This window comes from Podarcis bocagei (genome assembly GCF_964188305.1).
Source record: "Podarcis bocagei genome assembly, chromosome: 8".
Taxonomy (NCBI): Eukaryota; Metazoa; Chordata; class Lepidosauria; order Squamata; family Lacertidae; genus Podarcis; species Podarcis bocagei.
The window spans coordinates 13393435-13405485 of NC_138133.1; the positions used below are offsets into that span (position 1 = coordinate 13393435).

General features: G+C 41.2%; 1 long non-coding RNA gene across 1 annotated transcript in view; it reads right to left on the reverse strand.

The window, feature by feature from the left end:
• Positions 1-659: 659 nt before the first annotated feature.
• LOC308593982 overlaps positions 660-12051 on the reverse strand; it is a 32008-nt gene continuing 20616 nt past the window's right edge. Inside the window, exon 3 of the long non-coding RNA XR_014011184.1 lies at positions 660-854. This is a non-coding gene — a long non-coding RNA (uncharacterized lncRNA). The remainder of the gene's footprint in view (positions 855-12051) is intronic.

A 12051-nucleotide genomic window follows, 5' to 3' on the forward strand; every position in this document is an offset into this window, starting at 1 on the left:
CCAGCCAAAGCTCTGATAGTCAAAGAAATTTGAGGAGGGGGTCAGCAGGTATCCTAAGAGTGCCAAGCATGTTGAAAGTTAGAGGCACTTTAGGAATTTGGTATTTGCAAATCCTAATACCAACTGACCCAGTCTGCACGGCATCAACTGATGTGCATACTGAATTCTGCTCATCCACCAGCTTTCACATTCCTTGAATGTTCTGATACAATTTTTACATCAAGGATGAAATGGTGGCATTGTCTATTTCATCTCTCCCTCCCCCCCATCCTTTTTATATCCTCGTTCTAAACTTTCCCTTTTGTGTTTCCACTTTCCCTTTCCCCTTTCTGAAGCTTGCATTTCAGCATGATGAGAATATACGATTATGACATCAGCCTGCAACAAGATGGCACAGAGAGAGAGAGAGAGAGAGATGGAGAGAGAGAGAGAGAGAGATTTCCAAATGTTTAACAATAATACAATATCTTATAACTTATTTATTAGCTCTGCTGAGCTAGCCACTTCCCTCCACCCATCTTATGGTTTTCTAAGACTTATCTTAAATCCACACATCTATATCATCACAATTCTACATTTTTCAAATTATTCAAATTTTTAAAATACAGGTAGAAAAATTCTTCTTGTAAACATTGCGAGCTTTATCTCAATCCTGCTAGCGTTTTTAATTGTATACACTGATTTTCTATATAATAAATAAATTTACTCCAATCTCTCTGGAACACTTGATCACACTCTGGTGTCGGATTTTCCGCATCAGCTTTGCCAGTTCCACAGAGTCCATCATCTTCGTCTGCCAATGTTGTATTGTCGGTATTTCTTGTTGTTTCCATTTTGGGGCAATTAAAGTCCTTCTGTCGTAATGGCATACATAAATAGTTTCTGATCAGATCTATGTATTACATCTCCTACCATTCCCAACATGAATGCTTTGGGTTTCTTAGGGAAAGTATATTGTAACATTTTCTTTAACTCATGATATATATTCTCCCAAAATGCTTTAACTTTATCACAGGTCCACCACATATAGTAAAAATCTCCTTCTTTTTTATTACATTTCCAACATTTTCTATTTTTCATTCTATACATTTTAGCTCATTTAGTTGGGGTTAAGTACCATCTGTACATCATTTTCATTATATTTTCTTTCAAAGCCCTACATGCAGTGAACTTAATCCCAACATTCCATAGAAGATGACATTAATCTTGCTTCAGTTATAACAAAGATGGAGGTGGTCTTGCTTGAGTTACAATTATGTGTATCTCACAATGAGGATGGGTCAAAGTAACAGAAATTATAAATAAGGCTTTCAAAGGTGTGACTTTCAGGATGTAGATAACAAAGTTCTCAAGTGTAAAATACAGAAAGGGAGGAACTAATTTGCTGTTTTAAGTTTTCCAGCAGCCAGCTGGAGCAAAGACCCTATCTGCCCGTGGACTGTCTCGCCAGAGTGGTGCATGCTCTGGTTATCTCCCACTTGGACTACTGCAATACGCTCTACGTGGGGCTACCTTTGAAGGTGACCTGGAAACTACTACTAGTCCAGAATGCGGCAGCCAGACTGGTGACTGGGAGTGGCCGCCGAGACCACATAACACCAGTCCTGAAAGACCTACATTGGCTCCCAGTATGTTTCCGAGCACAATTCAAAGTATTGGTGCTGACCTTTAAAACCCTAAACCGGCTCGGTCCAGTATATCTGAAGGAGCGTCTCCACCCCCATCATTCTACCAGGACACTGAGGTCCAGCACCGAGGGCCTTCTGGCGGTTCCCTCAACGTGAGAAGCCAAGTTACAGGGAACCAGGCAGTGGGCCTTCTCGGTAGTGGCACCCTCCCTGTGGAACGCCCTCCCACCAGATGTCAAAGAGAACAACAACTACCACATGCATGAGCCAACCTGAATATGTTGCCTACAAAGTCTCCCCTTCCCCTGGAAATTTTAAGCATCTGTCTCAAACATTTCCTTTATGAAAGCTCCTTCTTGTCCTTTCATTTTCTCTTTTCCAAATGCTTTTGCATCTGTGGCTGCTTCCAAGAACGTTAGCAAGCATCCACAGGAAAGAAAACGAAAGATTCGTTATGCGTTCCTGCAGGGCTTATTTTGCCATTTATGTAACCATGTGTCTTTGTTAAAGAAACTCATTCCAACAAATCTGTTCATGTTCCACAGCTCTGATTTGCAATACTATGCAGGGTCATTGAAGAGCAGAGCCTGACAAAGATATTTTTTACATCAACCAAATCCAGACAGATTCTAAAGATCTCTCTCCTTACCTACTGCTTATCATGATGTTATAAAGAGAATGCCAAGAAGGCAAGTTAAACCCAAGGCCTCATTCATTCAACCAGTAGTACTTAGCATTTATATAGCACTTTAAAAAATGTATAATGGCAAAGAATAAGGAGTCCCTGCTTCCTAAGAGAAGTTCAAAGTGCTGCACGTTTATAGATACAGGCTAATGATCATTGTAAACAATCAACATAATCAAGTGTCTGAGCAGGAACTAAAGAGGTGATAGAATAAGTAAATAGAAATTACGTTAGTTGTTTTATTGAATTGCACAGTATTTTAAAGATGGCTTAGCAATGAAATTTAAGTGTTAATTTTGTTAATTTGTAGCGGTGTTGGCAAAATGTAGTCATAGTTTTGGTGCTTTCTACTCTTTGGGAAGGACTGCTGTCCCATATTTTCTGAGTTTCCTCAGACGCTGGTCCCATTGATCCCTTACTTCAGGGCTCATACAGACTACTTTTTGTTCTGCACTTTCCAGGTGTGCACCCACATTTTGAAGCTCTGGTTGCTATTTGCGAGTTTTCCCAGGGAAAGCACCAGGACAGGGGAAAAGAACTGCTCAGACACAGAGCTTGGAAGCCCAGACCTGTGCTAAGAAACGTGGCACAAAAAGTAAGTTTTGATGAACACTCTGCACCGTTGTGGCCACCTGAGCTTCAGGTGATGACAATGGAAGCAGAAGAAACCCCAAGCTACGTACCTGCTCCTTCAGAGGGAGTATAACCCCAGCAAGAACAGGAAAATCTGAAAAGGAATTCACCCTCTCTACCTCATTGGATCATGTTTCTTTCTTTTAAAAAAAAAATAATCTTTATTATTTTAAATTACACACATATACAAAGAATTTACAATCTCATTCTACAAAAAGAAAATTAAAGAAAAAAGAATTAAGAAAAAAGAAAAGAAGAAAATACAGAAAAAAGAAAGAAGAAAAAGCAGATTTACGTGCATAAAAAAACTTAATCTTCCTAATTAATACTTAAATAAACACTTAAATAAAAAAAGACTTTTGACAAAACAAGTCTTCCAATCATTCTCATTGTACTGTTTATACTGTCATTGTTTTTTCCGCAGTTTTATATTCTTTAATATTGTTCCCGTCTACTCCACAAATGGTATTTGTTGTGTTTACACGTATCACTCAAGTTCTGCTAATATGGTGTAGTTGGTACAATATGATCTTATATAACATTGGATCATGTTTCAGATGCCTTGTTACTTAGGACTAAACTTACAGCTTTAGATTCTGTTGCTGAAGAGAGCTTCGCCTTCAGATTTGATGAAGGAAAGCAAGCTCCTCATTCCTGTTTTTAAACTTAATTTAGCTCTGAACAAGGGATTTCGTGTTATGATGCTCTTCATCCTTCCTAATGCAGCATTCTAGTGCCATGATAAATACTTTAATGTGTAGGAGTAACTTGGAATATAAGAGCCAAAGCAAAAACTAGGCAAGCCTATTAGATTGCTGTGGAATGGCTTTCTTCTCTTAATTCCTTTGAAGCCAATAATTTTGGAGGACTAATTGGTCTTCCCTCCTCTTCCTAACTTAGGGCTCTCCTTTTTCTGTCTGCAATTAGCAAAACTACGACAGCTCCTGCAGCATGTACATCCACACACATATATGCAAATGCCAGAAGTCATCAATCCAATTAGACCGTGGGCTTGCTTGTTTAAAACAAGGATGTGTTTCCAGGACTGTAAATGAAAGAAGCTCCTAGGTTTTGTTTCCTATTAATCATACAGTCTCTGATCTGTCTCAGTGGCTTCCCATTCTTACTATCTTATTCTGAAGGATCAACAGGCAAATACGGATTATGTTGCGGCCAGATATGGCTGAATTGCGCTACAGCCTTTTAGCAGAAGCAAAGTTGATTTCCAGTTCTATGGCTCTTTTCTGAAACCCAGATAAATAAGCATCACATAAACCCAGGGAAAAGCATACTGTATGTTGACTAGGGGCCACACATCTGCTTGCTCCACTCACAACCCCCCTTGCCATTCGCCCCATATTAACCATCGTTTTTTCTTTTTTTAATAGATTTTATTAAATTTTACAATTTTACATTCAACACAATCATCATCATCACCACACAAGAAAAATATGCAAATCAAAAAATATGCAAATCTAATTTGGCATCTGACTGACTGAGATTAGTAATTGTATTGTAATTTGGCATTGTTGTAATGAGGCTACCATTGGATTATTGTAATTGAAGATGAATAAAAATTATTGTAAAAATAAATAAATTTGAATCTTTTAAACCTCCAGTATACCCAAAATTCAACCTTAGGATGCAAGTGTTATTCCTACTAACGTAATTGTTTACAATTGTTTACAATGGTTTTTAAGGTAAATTACATATTTTCCCCATTCCTTATTAAAATGTTGGTCTTCCTGGTTTCTGATTCTTCCGGTCATTTTTTCCAATTCGGCACAGTCCATCAACTTAATCGGCTACTCTTCTCTGGTAGGGACTTTGCCTTCTTTCCATCTCTGGGCTAATAATATCCAGACAGCAGTGGCTGCATACATTCCTTTGCACCCCTTTTCTGCTCCATCCACCTCCTTACTTTTCTCAACTCTCCCTTGCACACAGATCATGCCATTTTGCATGCCTTGCCCTCTCTCCTATTGCGCAGCTCCTATGTTCACAAACACCATTATCATCTTCACCCTGCCTCCCCCTTCCACCTTTTTTAAACTGGCCCTTGCACACAGACCACCACCCGCATTTCCATGCCTCCCCCTCTCTCCTGTTCTACAGCCCCTTTGTGCACCCACCCCATGCTGATATATGCTACTGTATCTTTAAGATGGTTAGACTCTTAAGCGCAAATCTGTCAGGTACTTGCTCCACACTTTCCAGAACAATATGCAAAACAAAAAATGGTTTCCTTTCAAAATGCACACTGCTCTGAATTATTATTATTTTCCCCCAAAAAAATTATTGGTTTTCTAAATTTATAACAAACAAAAAACATCAAAAACAAACAAACAGACAGACAGACAGACATTTATCCTTACTTATGTTAGTTCCACGTTTGTTAACATTATTGAGTGACTTCCTCAAATCCCCCTAGCTGAGTTTCCATATAAATCATTGTAGCAGTTTTCCAAAACTATTTTCACATAAAATTTACTTTGCATCTTTCTTTCTTTTCATTTTAACTTTTATCATCGTATTTTACAACATCACATATTTAAATCCTAGTCCTATCTGATACTCGCAAGTAATGCTATTTAAGCTATCTTGACATATTTAGCTAAGTAATCTTTGAATTTCTTCCATTCCTTTTGGTACTCCTCCTCCTTCTGGTTGCAGACTCTTCCGGTCAGATTGGCTAGCTCCCAAAAGTCCATCATCTTCATCTGCCATTCTTCCACTGTTGGTACTTCTTGTAGTTTCCAATTTTTGGCCAACAAAATTCTAGCTGCAGTTGTGGCATACAAAAACAATCTAACATCTTTCTTGGGCACTTCCTAACCGATTATTCCAAGTAGAAAGGCTTCTAGTTTCTTAATAAATGTATATTTCAACATTTTTTTCAATTCATTATAAATCTTTTCCCAGAAGTCTTTCACCTTGGGACACGTCCACCAAATATGGTAAAACGTACCTTCTTTTTCTTTACATTTCCAACATAGGTTATCACTCTTGTGGTACAGTGGTGCCCCGCAAGACGAATGCCTCACAAGACAGAAAACTCACTAGACGAAAGAGTTTTCTGTTTTGGAGGTGCTTCACAAAACAAATTTCCTATGGGCTTGCTTTGCAAGACGACAATGTCTTGCGTGGACAGGCAGAGTCCCCAGATCCTGCACGGTCCCCCCCGTCATGTGGAATAACGACTCAAGAAAACGTGCTATGGGATTAAATTGGCCACAACTTTATTAAATTTCAAATGTGGGTAGACCTTGGCTCAGGCATTGGGCGTTCTCCCTCCCCGGTCCCCAGCCGGGGACCTAGGGAGCATCAGGGTTATCCAGTGTGGGGGGGGGGGAATGGGCCGGCTCTGGAGAACATATGTTCAAGCAGAGATGGCCGCCCCCGTAACGCCGCCGCAGGGGAGAGCAATGACGACCTTTTGGTGTACGGCCAAAGCCTCCCTTCAGAAAACCCCTTTAACGGGGAACCCTGGTATTGCCGCCGCAAGAGGAAGATGGACAAAAGGATTCCGCCCAAGGCCTGATACCGCCAAAGTTGTGACTTTTGCTATGGGAAACCTGCCAATGCAGGGAAATTCCTTTCCGGCCCTTTAACAGCGACCTTAACGTAGCAGCGCCCGCATACCTGTGAAGAAAAGTTAACCTGGAAAACCTGTGAAGAAAAGTTAACCTGCAAAATAAGACATTAACTGAGGGTGGGTAGGGTGGGAGAAGCTCTGGAGCCAAGTGAGGATTCCTAGGTAAGATCCTCCCTCTATTGTGTGGGCAGGAAATCCCTCCCCTACCTGGCCTGGTCTCCTTGGCAACGCTTCCCCCAGGTGGGATTGGACAACTGACTGAGGTAGGTGGAGACCTCCAGGTATCCCAACTGAGGGAAGGCAAAGCCAAGCCTATGCTGTTGGGGCCGCTCCAGATCTAGGGGCTGCACGCGCCCACGCAAAGGGCACCCCCCATTTTAAGCGGGGAGCGGTCATTGCAAGTTCCTGCTGTTTTTTTTCCTCCCCCCTTTTTCTAAGCCGCTAAGCCGCTTATCAGCTGATCCGATCAGCAGATAAGCCGCTAAAAGCTGCTAAAAGCCGCTAAAAGCCGCTAATAGCGCTAATCCGCTAATCCGTCAATGGGCTTGCTTCGCAAGACGAAAAAACCGCTAGACGAAGAGAATCACAGAACGGATTCTTTTCGTCTTGCGAGGCACCACTGTAGATCTTTGCTAGTTTTACAGGGGTTAAGTACCACCTACACATCATTTTCATAACATTTTCCTTTAACACCGTACATGCGGTGAACTTGACCCCTTTCCTCCACAACCTTTCCCAGTCTTCAAACATTATATTATGTCCAACATCTGTTGCCCAATCTATCATCAGACACTGCTCTGAATTTTGCAATGTATTTCTCCAGTCAAGAATGTGTACAAATATGCATAGAGTTGGATAGAGTGTGTGCACAAATTATTATTGTTGTTGTTGTTGTTGTTGTTGTTGTTATACCACCCTAAACACAGGGGTCACAGGGTGGTTCACAGAATAAAATCAAGATATAAAACCACAAAATACCTAATAAAAATAAAAACAACAACCCAATAGCCCCCCAAACACACACACACATGTTTTAAAAGGGCATAGGATGTAAATAAAATTATTAATAAATGTATATATTAGTGAAAGTACCATAAAGAAATGCATTGCATTAGGGCAAACTGCATTGCAGAATGTCTATGTTGGGGAAATTGCATAAACAACGGTGTATGTTAAGAGAAATTTGCACTGAAATGCAGACTGTCAGGAAGACCATCAGAAACAGTAGAGAACATAAATATTAAAAGAAATTGAAACAGAGGGAAACCCAGTTGTGAGATTTGCCGATCTCTAGAGCTGTTAGGTGCGAACATGTGCAATGCTGTAGATGGGACTCTCACCCTTGCACAGTAGGCTGCATCCTAGCTTCACTCACTGCACCCTACTCCCCACATGAATGCAGCTCTCTCCATCCAGGTCACTTCAGTGCTGCTGGTCTGACTTCAGCCCTGGATGCACACTCCATTGTCTCTCAAGACAGACAGATGCCAACAAATAACATCCAAGCAAGCAAGAGACATGATCACAGTTCAAAAACACATCCCAGCCACGCAAGAGCCATCAACGAAGGTGCAGAGCAAGGTCAGTGTGGGATCCGGGTTGGGGAAGAGTCTGAGGAGTGAGACAGAGAAACTACATTAGGTCCTTGGGACTGAGGTTCTCTGTTCCAAGACTATGGGTAACAAATATGCTAAATATATGGCAGTGAAAAAAGCCATATTGTGTGTGTTAGCTGTGAGTAAAATCTTCGCTGATTTGCAAAGCAAAGTGACTTTGATTTATTCTAGCCTAGGTATTTTTGTTGGGAACATTTGTATAAAGGTGGATGAGGGAATATTTAAATCTAACCAAGTTTTAATGCGTTCAGAGTGATTGCCATTGTTCCAACTCTGCTACAAAAGAGTAAGACTCTTCCAAACCTCTCTCTTCAGCAATTCCTACCTTTATCTATATATATAGAATTATGCAGTGCAATTGTGTGCAATTGAATTAATTATATTATAGTGATACTATATCACTATATACTACAGGCACCATCTTAGACACAGAGTTGTATCCAATTATCTGCCAGCAGAGTTATGGCCCCCAGCCTCCCCTTATACAATACTACCTTGGAGAAGCTGTTTTATTTAACCCCTGCAAATCAGTAGACAAAAAAAAAAAAAAAAGGCAGCATAGAGCTTGTGCACCGTAAGCTTGTGGCTTATTCCTGATTCATAGTTCCTAATCCTTCTCCTACTTTGAATTTTGCAGATGCAATGAAACCACAGTCACGAGATAGGCTACCATTTTGAATAAGGACACGGCTTTGCATCCAGTCTAACGAAGACATCATCTGGAGCGAAAGAAACTGATACAATACACATGAAACGGATTCATATTCACGTACAAAGCTCAGGCTAAGATTTAATCAGGGAAGACAGCAACTAATGATAATGATGTGCAAATAGACAACTATGAATATTTGAATAGGTCAATCATTTACATTATAATTTGGATTTGGCAAAGCTAAAAACTCATTTGAATGTGCACAATGAACATTTTTACTGTTTCTTATAAGCAGAAAAGAAGGAGCCGAGTAAATTGGACTGTTGTTCATAGTTGGCAGTATGACTAGCCTAAAAATTCTTTCCTGTAAAATGGTTTGGATTGTTTCTCTATGAATAAAGTGTAATGGGTGGAATAATATCCATTATTTAATAGGTACCAACTGGTGCCCAGATTTTGGATCAAAGCACAGCCAAGTTCTACAACCCCACACAACCTACAACACCCTTCATTTTAAAATAAAAAACAACAATTAGAAAAGGATATAAAGTACTTTAGTGATACTTAACATATTTGTATCCCACCTTATCCATAACATTATTTCAAGATGGCTTTTATAATTTTAACAATAAAAAATAAACATTTTAAAAATTAATAATAAAATGAGAACATGCAAAAGCTTTTTAGTGGGAGCATAAAACCAAATTTACTTTAAAGCAGCTTCAAAATAAAACCGTAATATTTGGAATTTTAAAGGCCTGGATAAAACTCCTGGTTGCTAGAACACATAAAGAGAGGTGCAAGGTAAATTGTGTGTTTAAAACAGATAAGAAAAAATGGATTTAGTATAGAAATTTCATGGATTGAAAAGGGATTATTGGAAAATAATGTGAAGTTACTATCTAAAATGTATAAATTGTTTCTAGAGTGGCATACTAAGGACGAAGAAATCAAATCAGTAATGATAAACTGGACATAAGACATTGGGCACAATATTCAATTTTCATCTTGGGGGAAATTATGGACTTTACAGCGTGCTGTACATTGAAGGACAACTAGATGAAAATGATGTGCCGGTGATATTTAACACCTGTAAAACTAGCAAAAATGTATAGAACTGCTTCCAATGTTTGCAGGAAATGTAAGGAGAAAGAAGGCACATTCTACCATATGTGGTGGACATGCAAGATAACTAAAGCATGCTGGGAAAGGATTTACAATGAGTTGAAAAAAAGGTTTAAAATAGCATTTGCGGGGGGAAACAGAGTCTTGGGGGGGACTCTGGCGCTTGGGGGGGGGAACTGTCATCCCGCCACTCCTTGGTGTGTGGAGTGCCTCAGGGTGCGATTCTCTCCCCGATGCTTTTTAACATCTTTATGCGCCCCCTCGCCCAGCTTGTCCGGAGTTTTGGGCTGGGCTGCCATCAGTATGCTGATGACACCCAACTCTATCTGTTGATGGATGGCCATCCTGACTCGGCCCCAGACACACTGATCAGATGCTTGGAAGCTGTGGCTGGATGGTTACGTGGGAGCCAGTTGAAGTTAAATCCTTCGAAGACAGAGGTCCTCTGGCTGGGACGGGACGATATGGGATTGAGGGGGCAACTCCCATCTCTTGCGGGAGTGCAATTAGTGCCAGCACCGTCCGTTAAGAGTTTGGGTGTAATCTTCGATACCTCCCTCTCCATGGAGGCGCAGATTGCAGCTATAACAAAGGCGGCATTTTTTCATCTCCGCCAAGCTAAGCAGTTGGCTCCTTACCTCTCTCGCCCTGACCTAGCCACTGTGATCCATGCGACGGTCACCTCCAGACTGGATTATTGTAACTCGCTCTACGTGGGGCTGCCCTTGAGACTGACCCAGAAACTCCAGCGGGTGCAGAATGCCGCAGCGAGACTCCTTACGGGGTCTTCGCTGCGGGATCACATTCATCCGGTGCTATACCAGCTGCACTGGCTCCCGGTGGAGTACAGGATCAGGTTTAAGGTGCTGGTTTTAACCTTCAAAGCCCTACACGGCCTAGGACCCTCGTATCTATGGGACCGCCTCTCCTGGTATGCCCCACAGAGGAACTTACGGTCCTCAAATAAAAACATCTTGAAGGTCCCAGGCCACAGAGAGGTTAGGCTGGCCTCAACTAGAGCCAGGGCTTTTTCGGCTGCGGCTTGTTAACGGAAAAATCTGAGGGCTCTCTTGGACAAAAAGTAAAGACACCAACCAGGATAACTTGGAGCAAAACAGCAGCCTGTAGGCTTGGCCTTTATTGATCTGTTGAAACAGGGTGTTTCCCTCACTAGCAAGAGAGAGGAAAGACCCAGAACAATGGGCTGCAAGACCTTATAAAAACTTTTGAAATTCCCCTCCTCTAGGTCAAGCCCACCCCCAGAAACATCATGCATACATTACAGAAAGGAGGGGTTGACATCATGCATACATTACAGAAGGGGTTGACATCATGCATACATTACAGAAAGGAGGGGTTGAGGGAGGAGTTGTGGTGGTAACCTGAGTGTCCTGTCACCTGGCTGGTTCCTCCTTTCCCCCTCCCCATGAGTACTTTCCAGGTGACAATGGGGAGTTTGCAGTTTCCTGCCCCCAGAGGGAAAATCTGATCATTGTCCTTTGTTTCAGCCTGTGGTGAATCCACTGTTCTTTGTGATTTTTGATTGTCTTCTGTCTGGGATTATCAGGGTTGACATAGCAACTGGGCAGGGCTCCTGTGGATGTGCTGGTATGCTGAAGAGATTATGGCTGACCAGAAACCAAGCCACCCTCCTTTGATATTAAAATAAAAATGGAACAGTGCAAATCCGATGTATGGTTGATTTTCTATGAATTCATAAGAGAAATGTGGCGTATGTAGTGTGTGAGTGTGAGTGTGTGTGAAGTTTGTACAAACAGAATGATTGGGGTGGGGGGGTTCCTGCTACAGTTCCCCCCTTCGGAGATAAGATTGCAAAGGTGGCTACTTTGCAATCCTTTTCTCCGCACAATTTAAGGTGGTAAATAATAACCTGGTATTCTCCGTCCCAGATGTGTGTGTCCATGTGAACCTGAAAGGGACTTGGGTATCATGCTACTTTAAGGATATTTGCATAGAAATATAATGGTGTAACAGTGCACATAGTTAGACATAGGATATCACGTAAATTAATAATTTGTTGCTCAGTTACTTGTGGTATTCTAGCACCTTGGAAGAAATATTTTCTCAATAGTGATCTATGCTTTACATTTAGGCAG